Here is a 16067-nt window from a genome sequence, read left to right on the forward strand (position 1 = left end):
GCGAGGCACTGAGTTTGCATGAACAGTGGAGTGCAGAATGGGGCTCGAGATGTGCTTGTTACCTCAGGTGCTGTGTGATTGTCGACAAGGAGTGAAAACGGAGCAATTTGTGACCCCCCTTTCAATTTAAGACGTTAAAAACAGACGGAATTTGCATTCGTAATACCAGAGCATCGAAACTACTTGGAACTCTTGTGTATATGAACGTGTCCGCGCCTTTGTACTCTGGTCCCTTCAGCGCTACAAACCAACCAAGCATCGTGTCCGTGCACATCAGAGTCTCAAGGAATGGAGAATAGCGCAGTTTGGTCGCGGATGGGGGCGTAGCTCAGTTGGTAGAGCGTTCGCTTTGCATGTGAAAGGTCCCGGGTTCAAGCCCCGGCGCCTCCATGTTTTGTGGTCAGTGGATGCCAAGTGTTGATCGCGGCGAACCTAAAAGCACGCAAGATGTTGCAAAGCCAGCGTCACAGACTTGTATGATGCATACTGACGTAAGGAGAGCAAGATGTATGTGTGGGGACCGGCTGTCATCGAGTGCAGGTCTGTCTTAGGTATCACGGCTTAACGTCATTGAAGTCTAGAGAGTGGACAACACGTTCGTCTTACTCAGAGCGGTGTCCGAATTCTATTTTCGACGTGATGCGTGCCACTTCCATTGTGGCCAACTACGATTCAATACAGAATGCACGAAACCTGAAAGACACCCTCACAGATACATAGAGAGTAGTGTTTGTCTGCGGAATAATGGGAGTGCAAGCGTCTGTGACATTGATATTGCTGTATGTAGCACAATTTATCATGGAGGGGGCGTAGGTCAGATGGTAGAGCGCTCGCTTAGCATGCGAGAGGTACTGGGATCGATACCCAGCGCCTCCAGAATTTTTAACACCCCTACATGCGCACCTTGCCATGCAAGTGGAGTAATTCACAGCCAGCAGATGTGTCTAGGCAGATACAAGAGAACGATTAGCATCCACAATTGGCAAGCGAGCTGTTATTCGTGTGCAGGAGCACCCTCCTCCAACTCCTACACTTAATTTACAAACAGTACAAGTGTTCCCATAACATTCTTAAGCCTACGTCGGAAAGATCTGCCTTACGCCAGGTTCACGTAAATCCCACTGCACATTCCTATTCTTTGCGTGCAGTCGGCTGCTACTGGTGTTGCTAGTTGTGACTTCTGATAACAGATGCCGTAGCAATCAGTTCATGGAGTGATTTGTATGTTTTGCGATAGTCTGTCTCTGACAAGCAAGCACAGGTGACATAGGTGCGAACGCAGGAAGCTTGCAGCCCCTCGCTGCCTGCAGACACCGAGCAGCCACACTAGGAGGGCGGCCTAAGCCGTAGGCGAAATGTGCTCATTCGCTTTGGGGCGACGTCGAACTATAAATGAGGCTGTCACTAGCGTGAGCGTTGCGTGATCGTCGTGTAAAGTCGTAAAAGTCGGCTGCATGGGCGAGTGCTATGTTTGGGGAGCGTTTCGTAGTTTGCGCAGTGCAATGGAGACGTGGAAACTTGTTGTGGCCCAGTGTTTTGCAGTTGGACGACAAGAGTGGTACACAGTAGCAAAGAGCGAGGCACTGAGTTTGCATGAACAGTGGAGTGCAGAATGGGGCTCGAGATGTGCTTGTTACCTCAGGTGCTGTGTGATTGTCGACAAGGAGTGAAAACGGAGCAATTTGTGACCCCCCTTTCAATTTAAGACGTTAAAAACAGACGGAATTTGCATTCGTAATACCAGAGCATCGAAACTACTTGGAACTCTTGTGTATATGAACGTGTCCGCGCCTTTGTACTCTGGTCCCTTCAGCGCTACAAACCAACCAAGCATCGTGTCCGTGCACATCAGAGTCTCAAGGAATGGAGAATAGCGCAGTTTGGTCGCGGATGGGGGCGTAGCTCAGTTGGTAGAGCGTTCGCTTTGCATGTGAAAGGTCCCGGGTTCAAGCCCCGGCGCCTCCATGTTTTGTGGTCAGTGGATGCCAAGTGTTGATCGCGGCGAACCTAAAAGCACGCAAGATGTTGCAAAGCCAGCGTCACAGACTTGTATGATGCATACTGACGTAAGGAGAGCAAGATGTATGTGTGGGGACCGGCTGTCATCGAGTGCAGGTCTGTCTTAGGTATCACGGCTTAACGTCATTGAAGTCTAGAGAGTGGACAACACGTTCGTCTTACTCAGAGCGGTGTCCGAATTCTATTTTCGACGTGATGCGTGCCACTTCCATTGTGGCCAACTACGATTCAATACAGAATGCACGAAACCTGAAAGACACCCTCACAGATACATAGAGAGTAGTGTTTGTCTGCGGAATAATGGGAGTGCAAGCGTCTGTGACATTGATATTGCTGTATGTAGCACAATTTATCATGGAGGGGGCGTAGGTCAGATGGTAGAGCGCTCGCTTAGCATGCGAGAGGTACTGGGATCGATACCCAGCGCCTCCAGAATTTTTAACACCCCTACATGCGCACCTTGCCATGCAAGTGGAGTAATTCACAGCCAGCAGATGTGTCTAGGCAGATACAAGAGAACGATTAGCATCCACAATTGGCAAGCGAGCTGTTATTCGTGCGCAGGAGCACCCTCCTCCAACTCCTACACTTAATTTACAAACAGTACAAGTGTTCCCATAACATTCTTAAGCCTACGTCGGAAAGATCTGCCTTACGCCAGGTTCACGTAAATCCCACTGCACATTCCTATTCTTTGCGTGCAGTCGGCTGCTACTGGTGTTGCTAGTTGTGACTTCTGATAACAGATGCCGTAGCAATCAGTTCATGGAGTGATTTGTATGTTTTGCGATAGTCTGTCTCTGACAAGCAAGCACAGGTGACATAGGTGCGAACGCAGGAAGCTTGCAGCCCCTCGCTGCCTGCAGACACCGAGCAGCCACACTAGGAGGGCGGCCTAAGCCGTAGGCGAAATGTGCTCATTCGCTTTGGGGCGACGTCGAACTATAAATGAGGCTGTCACTAGCGTGAGCGTCGTGTAAAGTCGTAAAAGTCGGCTGCATGGGCGAGTGCCATGTTTGGGGAGCGTTTCGTAGTTTGCGCAGTGCAATGGAGACGTGGAAACTTGTTGTGGCCCAGTGTTTTGCAGTTGGACGACAAGAGTGGTACACAGTAGCAAAGAGCGAGGCACTGAGTTTGCATGAACAGTGGAGTGCAGAATGGGGCTCGAGATGTGCTTGTTACCTCAGGTGCTGTGTGATTGTCGACAAGGAGTGAAAACGGAGCAATTTGTGACCCCCCTTTCAATTTAAGACGTTAAAAACAGACGGAATTTGCATTCGTAATACCAGAGCATCGAAACTACTTGGAACTCTTGTGTATATGAACGTGTCCGCGCCTTTGTACTCTGGTCCCTTCAGCGCTACAAACCAACCAAGCATCGTGTCCGTGCACATCAGAGTCTCAAGGAATGGAGAATAGCGCAGTTTGGTCGCGGATGGGGGCGTAGCTCAGTTGGTAGAGCGTTCGCTTTGCATGTGAAAGGTCCCGGGTTCAAGCCCCGGCGCCTCCATGTTTTGTGGTCAGTGGATGCCAAGTGTTGATCGCGGCGAACCTAAAAGCACGCAAGATGTTGCAAAGCCAGCGTCACAGACTTGTATGATGCATACTGACGTAAGGAGAGCAAGATGTATGTGTGGGGACCGGCTGTCATCGAGTGCAGGTCTGTCTTAGGTATCACGGCTTAACGTCATTGAAGTCTAGAGAGTGGACAACACGTTCGTCTTACTCAGAGCGGTGTCCGAATTCTATTTTCGACGTGATGCGTGCCACTTCCATTGTGGCCAACTACGATTCAATACAGAATGCACGAAACCTGAAAGACACCCTCACAGATACATAGAGAGTAGTGTTTGTCTGCGGAATAATGGGAGTGCAAGCGTCTGTGACATTGATATTGCTGTATGTAGCACAATTTATCATGGAGGGGGCGTAGCTCAGATGGTAGAGCGCTCGCTTAGCATGCGAGAGGTACTGGGATCGATACCCAGCGCCTCCAGAATTTTTAACACCCCTACATGCGCACCTTGCCATGCAAGTGGAGTAATTCACAGCCAGCAGATGTGTCTAGGCAGATACAAGAGAACGATTAGCATCCACAATTGGCAAGCGAGCTGTTATTCGTGCGCAGGAAGCACCCTCCTCCAACTCCTACACTTAATTTACAAACAGTACAAGTGTTCCCATAACATTCTTAAGCCTACGTCGGAAAGATCTGCCTTACGCCAGGTTCACGTAAATCCCACTGCACATTCCTATTCTTTGCGTGCAGTCGGCTGCTACTGGTGTTGCTAGTTGTGACTTCTGATAACAGATGCCGTAGCAATCAGTTCATGGAGTGATTTGTATGTTTTGCGATAGTCTGTCTCTGACAAGCAAGCACAGGTGACATAGGTGCGAACGCAGGAAGCTTGCAGCCCCTCGCTGCCTGCAGACACCGAGCAGCCACACTAGGAGGGCGGCCTAAGCCGTAGGCGAAATGTGCTCATTCGCTTTGGGGCGACGTCGAACTATAAATGAGGCTGTCACTAGCGTGAGCGTTGCGTGATCGTCGTGTAAAGTCGTAAAAGTCGGCTGCATGGGCGAGTGCTATGTTTGGGGAGCGTTTCGTAGTTTGCGCAGTGCAATGGAGACGTGGAAACTTGTTGTGGCCCAGTGTTTTGCAGTTGGACGACAAGAGTGGTACACAGTAGCAAAGAGCGAGGCACTGAGTTTGCATGAACAGTGGAGTGCAGAATGGGGCTCGAGATGTGCTTGTTACCTCAGGTGCTGTGTGATTGTCGACAAGGAGTGAAAACGGAGCAATTTGTGACCCCCCTTTCAATTTAAGACGTTAAAAACAGACGGAATTTGCATTCGTAATACCAGAGCATCGAAACTACTTGGAACTCTTGTGTATATGAACGTGTCCGCGCCTTTGTACTCTGGTCCCTTCAGCGCTACAAACCAACCAAGCATCGTGTCCGTGCACATCAGAGTCTCAAGGAATGGAGAATAGCACAGTTTGGTCGCGGATGGGGGCGTAGCTCAGTTGGTAGAGCGTTCGCTTTGCATGTGAAAGGTCCCGGGTTCAAGCCCCGGCGCCTCCATGTTTTGTAGTCAGTGGATGCCAAGTGTTGATCGCGGCGAACCTAAAAGCACGCAAGATGTTGCAAAGCCAGCGTCACAGACTTGTATGATGCATACTGACGTAAGGAGAGCAAGATGTATGTGTGGGGACCGGCTGTCATCGAGTGCAGGTCTGTCTTAGGTATCACGGCTTAACGTCATTGAAGTCTAGAGAGTGGACAACACGTTCGTCTTACTCAGAGCGGTGTCCGAATTCTATTTTCGACGTGATGCGTGCCACTTCCATTGTGGCCAACTACGATTCAATACAGAATGCACGAAACCTGAAAGACACCCTCACAGATACATAGAGAGTAGTGTTTGTCTGCGGAATAATGGGAGTGCAAGCGTCTGTGACATTGATATTGCTGTATGTAGCACAATTTATCATGGAGGGGGCGTAGCTCAGATGGTAGAGCGCTCGCTTAGCATGCGAGAGGTACTGGGATCGATACCCAGCGCCTCCAGAATTTTTAACACCCCTACATGCGCACCTTGCCATGCAAGTGGAGTAATTCACAGCCAGCAGATGTGTCTAGGCAGATACAAGAGAACGATTAGCATCCACAATTGGCAAGCGAGCTGTTATTCGTGCGCAGGAAGCACCCTCCTCCAACTCCTACACTTAATTTACAAACAGTACAAGTGTTCCCATAACATTCTTAAGCCTACGTCGGAAAGATCTGCCTTACGCCAGGTTCACGTAAATCCCACTGCACATTCCTATTCTTTGCGTGCAGTCGGCTGCTACTGGTGTTGCTAGTTGTGACTTCTGATAACAGATGCCGTAGCAATCAGTTCATGGAGTGATTTGTATGTTTTGCGATAGTCTGTCTCTGACAAGCAAGCACAGGTGACATAGGTGCGAACGCAGGAAGCTTGCAGCCCCTCGCTGCCTGCAGACACCGAGCAGCCACACTAGGAGGGCGGCCTAAGCTGTAGGCGAAATGTGCTCATTCGCTTTGGGGCGACGTCGAACTATAAATGAGGCTGTCACTAGCGTGAGCGTTGCGTGATCGTCGTGTAAAGTCGTAAAAGTCGGCTGCATGGGCGAGTGCCATGTTTGGGGAGCGTTTCGTAGTTTGCGCAGTGCAATGGAGACGTGGAAACTTGTTGTGGCCCAGTGTTTTGCAGTTGGACGACAAGAGTGGTACACAGTAGCAAAGAGCGAGGCACTGAGTTTGCATGAACAGTGGAGTGCAGAATGGGGCTCGAGATGTGCTTGTTACCTCAGGTGCTGTGTGATTGTCGACAAGGAGTGAAAACGGAGCAATTTGTGACCCCCCTTTCAATTTAAGACGTTAAAAACAGACGGAATTTGCATTCGTAATACCAGAGCATCGAAACTACTTGGAACTCTTGTGTATATGAACGTGTCCGCGCCTTTGTACTCTGGTCCCTTCAGCGCTACAAACCAACCAAGCATCGTGTCCGTGCACATCAGAGTCTCAAGGAATGGAGAATAGCGCAGTTTGGTCGCGGATGGGGGCGTAGCTCAGTTGGTAGAGCGTTCGCTTTGCATGTGAAAGGTCCCGGGTTCAAGCCCCGGTGCCTCCATGTTTTGTGGTCAGTGGATGCCAAGTGTTGATCGCGGCGAACCTAAAAGCACGCAAGATGTTGCAAAGCCAGCGTCACAGACTTGTATGATGCATACTGACGTAAGGAGAGCAAGATGTATGTGTGGGGACCGGCTGTCATCGAGTGCAGGTCTGTCTTAGGTATCACGGCTTAACGTCATTGAAGTCTAGAGAGTGGACAACACGTTCGTCTTACTCAGAGCGGTGTCCGAATTCTATTTTCGACGTGATGCGTGCCACTTCCATTGTGGCCAACTACGATTCAATACAGAATGCACGAAACCTGAAAGACACCCTCACAGATACATAGAGAGTAGTGTTTGTCTGCGGAATAATGGGAGTGCAAGCGTCTGTGACATTGATATTGCTGTATGTAGCACAATTTATCATGGAGGGGGCGTAGCTCAGATGGTAGAGCGCTCGCTTAGCATGCGAGAGGTACTGGGATCGATACCCAGCGCCTCCAGAATTTTTAACACCCCTACATGCGCACCTTGCCATGCAAGTGGAGTAATTCACAGCCAGCAGATGTGTCTAGGCAGATACAAGAGAACGATTAGCATCCACAATTGGCAAGCGAGCTGTTATTCGTGCGCAGGAAGCACCCTCCTCCAACTCCTACACTTAATTTACAAACAGTACAAGTGTTCCCATAACATTCTTAAGCCTACGTCGGAAAGATCTGCCTTACGCCAGGTTCACGTAAATCCCACTGCACATTCCTATTCTTTGCGTGCAGTCGGCTGCTACTGGTGTTGCTAGTTGTGACTTCTGATAACAGATGCCGTAGCAATCAGTTCATGGAGTGATTTGTATGTTTTGCGATAGTCTGTCTCTGACAAGCAAGCACAGGTGACATAGGTGCGAACGCAGGAAGCTTGCAGCCCCTCGCTGCCTGCAGACACCGAGCAGCCACACTAGGAGGGCGGCCTAAGCTGTAGGCGAAATGTGCTCATTCGCTTTGGGGCGACGTCGAACTATAAATGAGGCTGTCACTAGCGTGAGCGTTGCGTGATCGTCGTGTAAAGTCGTAAAAGTCGGCTGCATGGGCGAGTGCCATGTTTGGGGAGCGTTTCGTAGTTTGCGCAGTGCAATGGAGACGTGGAAACTTGTTGTGGCCCAGTGTTTTGCAGTTGGACGACAAGAGTGGTACACAGTAGCAAAGAGCGAGGCACTGAGTTTGCATGAACAGTGGAGTGCAGAATGGGGCTCGAGATGTGCTTGTTACCTCAGGTGCTGTGTGATTGTCGACAAGGAGTGAAAACGGAGCAATTTGTGACCCCCCTTTCAATTTAAGACGTTAAAAACAGACGGAATTTGCATTCGTAATACCAGAGCATCGAAACTACTTGGAACTCTTGTGTATATGAACGTGTCCGCGCCTTTGTACTCTGGTCCCTTCAGCGCTACAAACCAACCAAGCATCGTGTCCGTGCACATCAGAGTCTCAAGGAATGGAGAATAGCGCAGTTTGGTCGCGGATGGGGGCGTAGCTCAGTTGGTAGAGCGTTCGCTTTGCATGTGAAAGGTCCCGGGTTCAAGCCCCGGCGCCTCCATGTTTTGTGGTCAGTGGATGCCAAGTGTTGATCGCGGCGAACCTAAAAGCACGCAAGATGTTGCAAAGCCAGCGTCACAGACTTGTATGATGCATACTGACGTAAGGAGAGCAAGATGTATGTGTGGGGACCGGCTGTCATCGAGTGCAGGTCTGTCTTAGGTATCACGGCTTAACGTCATTGAAGTCTAGAGAGTGGACAACACGTTCGTCTTACTCAGAGCGGTGTCCGAATTCTATTTTCGACGTGATGCGTGCCACTTCCATTGTGGCCAACTACGATTCAATACAGAATGCACGAAACCTGAAAGACACCCTCACAGATACATAGAGAGTAGTGTTTGTCTGCGGAATAATGGGAGTGCAAGCGTCTGTGACATTGATATTGCTGTATGTAGCACAATTTATCATGGAGGGGGCGTAGCTCAGATGGCGCAGTCTGCCTGCGGCAGCGGTGGTGAGCGGACCTCCAGGGCCAGCGCGCTGCGGCAGGAAGTGTTTACGTCAGGCGGTGAGTCGCGTGCTTACAGCGTCTGCTTATTAGTATTCGTTCTGTAGGATCTGATATGGAATTATGAATCCGACTAACAGGAAAGATACCTTGAAGTTTACCTTTGATAGGAACTTTTCGAAACCAACTTCGTTTGAAGTTGAAGCATGGTTAGAGGAAACAGCTAATATTACTTTTGATGACATTGTAGGGATAAATTTCTCTATCGTGACTAGTGTTGTTTATGTGAAATTAACGTCCTCTGAACTGTGTGATAGAATTGTGGAGTCCAGTGGAGGTGTACTGAAGTTTAAACATAGCGATGGTACCGTCAGTGACGTCAGCATTACGCATGCTGGACTGGGCATCCGAACGGCACGTATTTTCGAACTCCCGTTTGAAATATCAGCCGCGCAAATAAATTCTGCATTAACACCTTACGGGAGGGTCATTAACAATTTTGCGGAGCGTTGGTCCAAAGCCCACAAATTTCCGGTGCTTAACGGCGTCAGGCAGGTTAAGATCGATCTACAGAAGCACATACCTTCATATATTTACGTAGGTGGACATCGCGGAATTGTCATATATGATGGGCAGCCAAAAACGTGTGCCGGCTGTGGTGCGCCCGGCCACGTGCGCTCTGAATGTATACAAAGACGCGTGACGCAGATACCTGTCGGTGAAGCCGCTAGCCCCCCTGTGACGACGGCACTGCCACTGACATACGCTGTCGCGGCTTCTGGTCTTCCACCCGCGACCCCGCCTGTAGATGCCCCTCGTTTGAATGATGTTTTGGCCGACAACGTCAAAGAACCGAGTGCTGACGCGGCACCGCCGCTACCACACTCAGAGATGGAGGTAACGACGGATGACTCCCCAGTGGTTGATGCCACTGGTACTGAGGATGAAGCAGACGCTGTGTTCCCGGCGGATCAACCCCAGAGTCAACAGTCCACTTCGGATGTTGATGATACTGCGAACCCTAACAGGAAGCCTTCCAAAAAGAAGCGGAGACTTGCACATCAAGGAGCCAATCAGCTCGCCCCACAGCTCCGCGACAAAGCGAAACGAATAAGCAGCCAAATGAGTCAGAACACTTCCGAACCCTCTGAAGTTGGTCTCCCTGCGTCTGGTCGAATGGACATTGATCCTGTAGTGTCTCCCCCTGTGAATCCACGACGGGTGGAAGATAGTGATACCTCGAGTAGAGTCGTTTTGCCGGATACCCACGCTCAAGGAAACGCAGGATCGCTATTGTCAGAGGCCACTCTCACTGGGAATTGGGCACAGGAAATGGAAATATTGGATGCGAGCAATGATGCGGCTGTCATGCGGACCATTGAGACGGAATCTTCGGCACCCCCCACAGAGCAGCATACACCAACCGTACCGGGAACTACAGGAACTCCGACTGACGCGCTTGGCCTCAATTTCGTTAGCCATCCTTCTAAGACTGTTTAATTAATAGTATGTGCCTTCTCCCATGAACGAGCCCCAAGCCTATAAAATTGCCACGTTAAACATCAATAAGATACAGTCGTACTGGCGGCTCCGTAATTTACAAGATTTTGTATACGCAGCGGATATCGATATTATGTTACTTCAAGAAGTCGCTGCGATTGAACTTGACCGAATAACTGGTTATACTACTCTCTCCAATTCCGGGAGCGGTGCGAATTTAGGGACAGCGATTCTGTTAAAAGAAGGGATTGTAGCGACCGACGCAGAAAAACTGCCTGATCATAGAGGGATCGCTGTCACTTTCCATCGGACACGCATAATCAATGTTTACGCCCCGTCCGGCAGTAGCAATAGGCGTGCTAGGGCTGAGTTCTTCACAAGCGCCATAGTCCCACTTTTTAGGGGAACCTACGATCGTATAATTTTTGCGGGTGACTTCAATTGTGTCTTAAGTCAAAAAGACCAGACGCCTAATTTTAACAAATCTGGAGAACTAGAACGTATCGTCCAAGAAATGAACCTCATTGACACATGGGAGCATACGCACGGAGCGGCACCTGGGTTCACTCATGTCACGAACCACTCTGCAAGCCGGCTAGACAGAATCTATGTATCGGCGTGTATGAAGACTCAAGTCCTCCAATCCGAAGTTTGGCCCACAATTTTTTCCGATCATGCCGCATATATTTGTACTGTTAACATGGTCAAGCAAGGCACATTTCGCGGCAGAGGTTTCTGGAAACTTAACAATGCTCTCCTTAACGATGTTGACTGTCACCGTGTCTTTAACGCAACATGGGAGGCATGTGAACGACGGGTTGCACAGTATGCCTCCGTTACTGAATGGTGGATAACACATGCCAAACCAACTTTATCAAAAATGTTTAAACGCTACGCTCGGGACAAATCCTGGTGGCAACGGCAAACGTCTGAGTTTTATTTTACTTGTCTCAGGGAGCTTTACCAGTCCGATGTGACTGTACCTGAAAATTTTATGCAGATTAAAAAAATTAAGGCAAAATTATTAAAACTTCAGCGGCAGCAGGCAGAAGGCTTTCAAATAAGGTCCAGGCCCCAGAATATGATAGACGACGAAATGACATCCATGTTTCACGTCATTCGTGAAAATAAGAGGGGGCGGCGGAGATTAATAACTCGTCTTCAGTTGAGTGAAGGCGTTGCGCTCACGCGGCAACAAGACATACGGAACGCACTTCACAATCACCTGGCAGATCTCCTGGCAACGACACATACCGACGATGGAACTCACGATGAATTACTCAATAACTTGCAAAGGACTTTGGGTGCTGCTGAAGTCGAAACTCTCATGCGAGAAATTGATGAAGACGAATTGGATTCTGCGCTATCACGAAGTCCAAAAAATAAATCGCCCGGACCCGACGGTCTCACTGCCGAATTTTATCTTACTTTCTGCGACAAATTAAAGCCCAAGTTGTTGAGTATGTTTAATGAAATTTTACGGCCTGATTTTAATGTTCCTCAGGCTCTCGTGGAAGGCATCGTGGTTTTAATCCCTAAACGCCCAATGTGCAGTTCTGTTGACGATTTTCGGCCGCTTACTTTACTGAACAGTGACTACAAAATTTTAGCACGTATTATTTCTAATAGATTGAAAATGTTGATGAATACTGTCATTGGTCAGTACCAGACCAGTGTAGGTGTCGGTAGGACGATCTTCCAAAATTTGTCTCAATACAGGGACGTTATAGCCATTGCAGATGCGTGCAAGATACGGTGTGCGCTAGTTTCCCTTGACTTTTCAAAGGCATTCGACAGAGTAAACCATCAGTTTCTCATCCGGACGATGCATGCCATGGGATTTCCACTACGTTTTATCAATCTTATACATGAGCTCCTTCGTAAAGGAGTAACTCGACTCATGGTGAATGGCCAGCTGAGCGCATCAATTAATATTACTAATTCAGTGCGACAGGGATGCCCTATGTCAATGGCCTTGTTTGCCATTGCCATTGAGCCTTTGCTTGTCACCTTGACACAGCGTCTACAAGGATTAACCATCCACGGCATTAAGATTGTTTGTACTGCATATGCGGATGACGTCGGATTTTTGGTCATGGACGAAGGTGAAGTCGAGGAAGCCCTTCAGATCGTCAAAAAGTACGAACTTGTTGCGGGTGCGAAGTTGAATGCCAGGAAATCTGGCATTATGAACATAGGACGCGGCATCTCGCTGCACCATCACGGTCAGTTGCAACTAATTTCTAAAATGAAATGCCTTGGTATTGAGTACAGGAGCAACATACAGCACACAATTGCGGTGAACTATAGGAATCTCCTGGCAAGTATGCGTGCTTGCATGCAGACCCACTACCTAAGGAGCCTTGATGAACTGCAGAAAGTCACCTTCGCTAATGTCTACCTCACCTCAAAGATTAACTACGTTGCACAAGTACTGCCCATGCCACAGGAGACAGCGAAGCGTATGATGTCCGCTCTAGGCCATTTTGTCACACGTGGACACATTTTTAAAGTCAAGTACGATACGCTCACTCTCTCCACGACCGATGGAGGCTTAAATTTAACAGATGTTCGTTCCAAGTCACGAGCTTTGTACGTATGCACCACCTACAAACGGTGGAGGTCGTTACCGAACAGTCTAACGGCTCACTTGTTAACCGAAATAGCGCCGGCCTGCCTGCAGCCTCCCGTCTCTGTTCAACATATTCCGCCAGCGCTGACTCACTTTAAGAGCTTTTTCATTGAGTTCAGTTACGTACGGTCAACTCTCCCAGAAAATGAGCTTTCCGTGGTGAAGTTAGTTTATAATAAACTACTGGCAACCAAGAACAGGAACAACATCGAACACAAATACCCCAATCATCGCTGGCCAGTGATATGGAAAAACATACATAGCCGTGATTTACCAACGTCAGTGAAAGCCTCTTGGTACAGGGTCGTGAACCGTAAAATAAGTACCAATTCACGACTTCATGCTCTACATTTGGCTGACTCACCTTTGTGCCTAACGTGCAACTCGCCTGATACTGATGAACATCGTTTTCTGTGCACCACTGTCCAAGCAGTTTGGCCATGCATTCGCCGAAAACTGGCTACGATTATGAGGACTTCCCAGCTTTGTATTAAACCTGAAGATTTCCTGTATCCGGATTCAGTGCTGTACCCGAACACCAAACGGAACTCTGTCAATTGGTTGAAGGGTCATTATGTTCATTATTTACAGACGCAAGAACCCAAGAGTGAGGCGGCGTTCTGTCTTTACCTGGCATTACAGTTTCACATAATTTCACAGACGAGACATTACAGGAAACGATATGCGAATTTTTTAGAAGTCGTTCTTCGATGAAAGAAGTATTTTTTCTTTCCTTCATTCTACATTGCTTTATTTTTTTTTTTTTTTTTTTTTTTTTTTTTTTTTTTCTTCTTCTTCTTCTTCTTCTTCTTCAAATGTCACAGTGACGTATACTGAACAGTGTTACGACAAGGACTATTTTATTTTCTTCTGTTTTTCTAGCGGACCAGAGTTCCTTTATCATTTTCTATAAAAAAATTATCTATGGTTTGGAAATCGGAATAGTTCAGAAGAATAAGTAATTCAGAAATCATGGCAGATGAAGCCGACGCCGACGAAGGCGATTTATGGCGAGCGCAAGGCGGGGCTGAAGGGGAGGAAGGAGGCCCTAAAAAAAAAAAAAAAAAAAAAAAAAAAAAAAAAAAAAAAGATGGTAGAGCGCTCGCTTAGCATGCGAGAGGTACTGGGATCGATACCCAGCGCCTCCAGAATTTTTAACACCCCTACATGCGCACCTTGCCATGCAAGTGGAGTAATTCACAGCCAGCAGATGTGTCTAGGCAGATACAAGAGAACGATTAGCATCCACAATTGGCAAGCGAGCTGTTATTCGTGCGCAGGAAGCACCCTCCTCCAACTCCTACACTTAATTTACAAACAGTACAAGTGTTCCCATAACATTCTTAAGCCTACGTCGGAAAGATCTGCCTTACGCCAGGTTCAAGTAAATCCCACTGCACATTCCTATTCTTTGCGTGCAGTCGGCTGCTACTGGTGTTGCTAGTTGTGACTTCTGATAACAGATGCCGTAGCAATCAGTTCATGGAGTGATTTGTATGTTTTGCGATAGTCTGTCTCTGACAAGCAAGCACAGGTGACATAGGTGCGAACGCAGGAAGCTTGCAGCCCCTCGCTGCCTGCAGACACCGAGCAGCCACACTAGGAGGGCGGCCTAAGCCGTAGGCGAAATGTGCTCATTCGCTTTGGGGCGACGTCGAACTATAAATGAGGCTGTCACTAGCGTGAGCGTTGCGTGATCGTCGTGTAAAGTCGTAAAAGTCGGCTGCATGGGCGAGTGCTATGTTTGGGGAGCGTTTCGTAGTTTGCGCAGTGCAATGGAGACGTGGAAACTTGTTGTGGCCCAGTGTTTTGCAGTTGGACGACAAGAGTGGTACACAGTAGCAAAGAGCGAGGCACTGAGTTTGCATGAACAGTGGAGTGCAGAATGGGGCTCGAGATGTGCTTGTTACCTCAGGTGCTGTGTGATTGTCGACAAGGAGTGAAAACGGAGCAATTTGTGACCCCCCTTTCAATTTAAGACGTTAAAAACAGACGGAATTTGCATTCGTAATACCAGAGCATCGAAACTACTTGGAACTCTTGTGTATATGAACGTGTCCGCGCCTTTGTACTCTGGTCCCTTCAGCGCTACAAACCAACCAAGCATCGTGTCCGTGCACATCAGAGTCTCAAGGAATGGAGAATAGCACAGTTTGGTCGCGGATGGGGGCGTAGCTCAGTTGGTAGAGCGTTCGCTTTGCATGTGAAAGGTCCCGGGTTCAAGCCCCGGCGCCTCCATGTTTTGTGGTCAGTGGATGCCAAGTGTTGATCGCGGCGAACCTAAAAGCACGCAAGATGTTGCAAAGCCAGCGTCACAGACTTGTATGATGCATACTGACGTAAGGAGAGCAAGATGTATGTGTGGGGACCGGCTGTCATCGAGTGCAGGTCTGTCTTAGGTATCACGGCTTAACGTCATTGAAGTCTAGAGAGTGGACAACACGTTCGTCTTACTCAGAGCGGTGTCCGAATTCTATTTTCGACGTGATGCGTGCCACTTCCATTGTGGCCAACTACGATTCAATACAGAATGCACGAAACCTGAAAGACACCCTCACAGATACATAGAGAGTAGTGTTTGTCTGCGGAATAATGGGAGTGCAAGCGTCTGTGACATTGATATTGCTGTATGTAGCACAATTTAACATGGAGGGGGCGTAGCTCAGATGGTAGAGCGCTCGCTTAGCATGCGAGAGGTACTGGGATCGATACCCAGCGCCTCCAGAATTTTTAACACCCCTACATGCGCACCTTGCCATGCAAGTGGAGTAATTCACAGCCAGCAGATGTGTCTAGGCAGATACAAGAGAACGATTAGCATCCACAATTGGCAAGCGAGCTGTTATTCGTGCGCAGGAAGCACCCTCCTCCAACTCCTACACTTAATTTACAAACAGTACAAGTGTTCCCATAACATTCTTAAGCCTACGTCGGAAAGATCTGCCTTACGCCAGGTTCACGTAAATCCCACTGCGCATTCCTATTCTTTGCGTGCAGTCGGCTGCTACTGGTGTTGCTAGTTGTGACTTCTGATAACAGATGCCGTAGCAATCAGTTCATGGAGTGATTTGTATGTTTTGCGATAGTCTGTCTCTGACAAGCAAGCACAGGTGACATAGGTGCGAACGCAGGAAGCTTGCAGCCCCTCGCTGCCTGCAGACACCGAGCAGCCACACTAGGAGGGCGGCCTAAGCCGTAGGCGAAATGTGCTCATTCGCTTTGGGGCGA

The 16067-nt window shown here is 48.6% G+C and overlaps 13 non-coding genes across 13 annotated transcripts; all 13 read left to right on the plus strand.

Moving 5' to 3' along the window:
• Nucleotides 1–317: 317 nt before the first annotated feature.
• Nucleotides 318–390, plus strand: Trnaa-ugc (transfer RNA alanine (anticodon UGC)). Its single transcript has one exon. It is a non-coding gene; the product is annotated as a tRNA-Ala (tRNA).
• Nucleotides 391–803: 413 nt separating this feature from the next.
• Trnaa-agc (transfer RNA alanine (anticodon AGC)) lies at nt 804–876 on the plus strand. The gene has a single exon. It is a non-coding gene; the product is annotated as a tRNA-Ala (tRNA).
• A 1016-nt stretch (nt 877–1892) lies between these two features.
• On the plus strand, nt 1893–1965 carry Trnaa-ugc (transfer RNA alanine (anticodon UGC)). Its single transcript has one exon. It is a non-coding gene; the product is annotated as a tRNA-Ala (tRNA).
• Nucleotides 1966–2378: 413 nt separating this feature from the next.
• Nucleotides 2379–2451, plus strand: Trnaa-agc (transfer RNA alanine (anticodon AGC)). Its single transcript has one exon. It is a non-coding gene; the product is annotated as a tRNA-Ala (tRNA).
• Nucleotides 2452–3456: 1005 nt separating this feature from the next.
• Nucleotides 3457–3529, plus strand: Trnaa-ugc (transfer RNA alanine (anticodon UGC)). Its single transcript has one exon. It is a non-coding gene; the product is annotated as a tRNA-Ala (tRNA).
• A 413-nt stretch (nt 3530–3942) lies between these two features.
• Trnaa-agc (transfer RNA alanine (anticodon AGC)) lies at nt 3943–4015 on the plus strand. The gene has a single exon. It is a non-coding gene; the product is annotated as a tRNA-Ala (tRNA).
• Nucleotides 4016–5032: 1017 nt separating this feature from the next.
• Trnaa-ugc (transfer RNA alanine (anticodon UGC)) lies at nt 5033–5105 on the plus strand. The gene has a single exon. It is a non-coding gene; the product is annotated as a tRNA-Ala (tRNA).
• A 413-nt stretch (nt 5106–5518) lies between these two features.
• On the plus strand, nt 5519–5591 carry Trnaa-agc (transfer RNA alanine (anticodon AGC)). The gene has a single exon. It is a non-coding gene; the product is annotated as a tRNA-Ala (tRNA).
• A 1017-nt stretch (nt 5592–6608) lies between these two features.
• Nucleotides 6609–6681, plus strand: Trnaa-ugc (transfer RNA alanine (anticodon UGC)). The gene has a single exon. It is a non-coding gene; the product is annotated as a tRNA-Ala (tRNA).
• Nucleotides 6682–7094: 413 nt separating this feature from the next.
• Trnaa-agc (transfer RNA alanine (anticodon AGC)) lies at nt 7095–7167 on the plus strand. Its single transcript has one exon. It is a non-coding gene; the product is annotated as a tRNA-Ala (tRNA).
• A 1017-nt stretch (nt 7168–8184) lies between these two features.
• On the plus strand, nt 8185–8257 carry Trnaa-ugc (transfer RNA alanine (anticodon UGC)). Its single transcript has one exon. It is a non-coding gene; the product is annotated as a tRNA-Ala (tRNA).
• Nucleotides 8258–15004: 6747 nt separating this feature from the next.
• Nucleotides 15005–15077, plus strand: Trnaa-ugc (transfer RNA alanine (anticodon UGC)). Its single transcript has one exon. It is a non-coding gene; the product is annotated as a tRNA-Ala (tRNA).
• Nucleotides 15078–15490: 413 nt separating this feature from the next.
• Trnaa-agc (transfer RNA alanine (anticodon AGC)) lies at nt 15491–15563 on the plus strand. The gene has a single exon. It is a non-coding gene; the product is annotated as a tRNA-Ala (tRNA).
• Nucleotides 15564–16067: the final 504 nt, after the last annotated feature.

Source organism: Schistocerca gregaria, chromosome 6 (assembly GCF_023897955.1).
Source record: "Schistocerca gregaria isolate iqSchGreg1 chromosome 6, iqSchGreg1.2, whole genome shotgun sequence".
NCBI classification, from domain to species: Eukaryota; Metazoa; Arthropoda; class Insecta; order Orthoptera; family Acrididae; genus Schistocerca; species Schistocerca gregaria.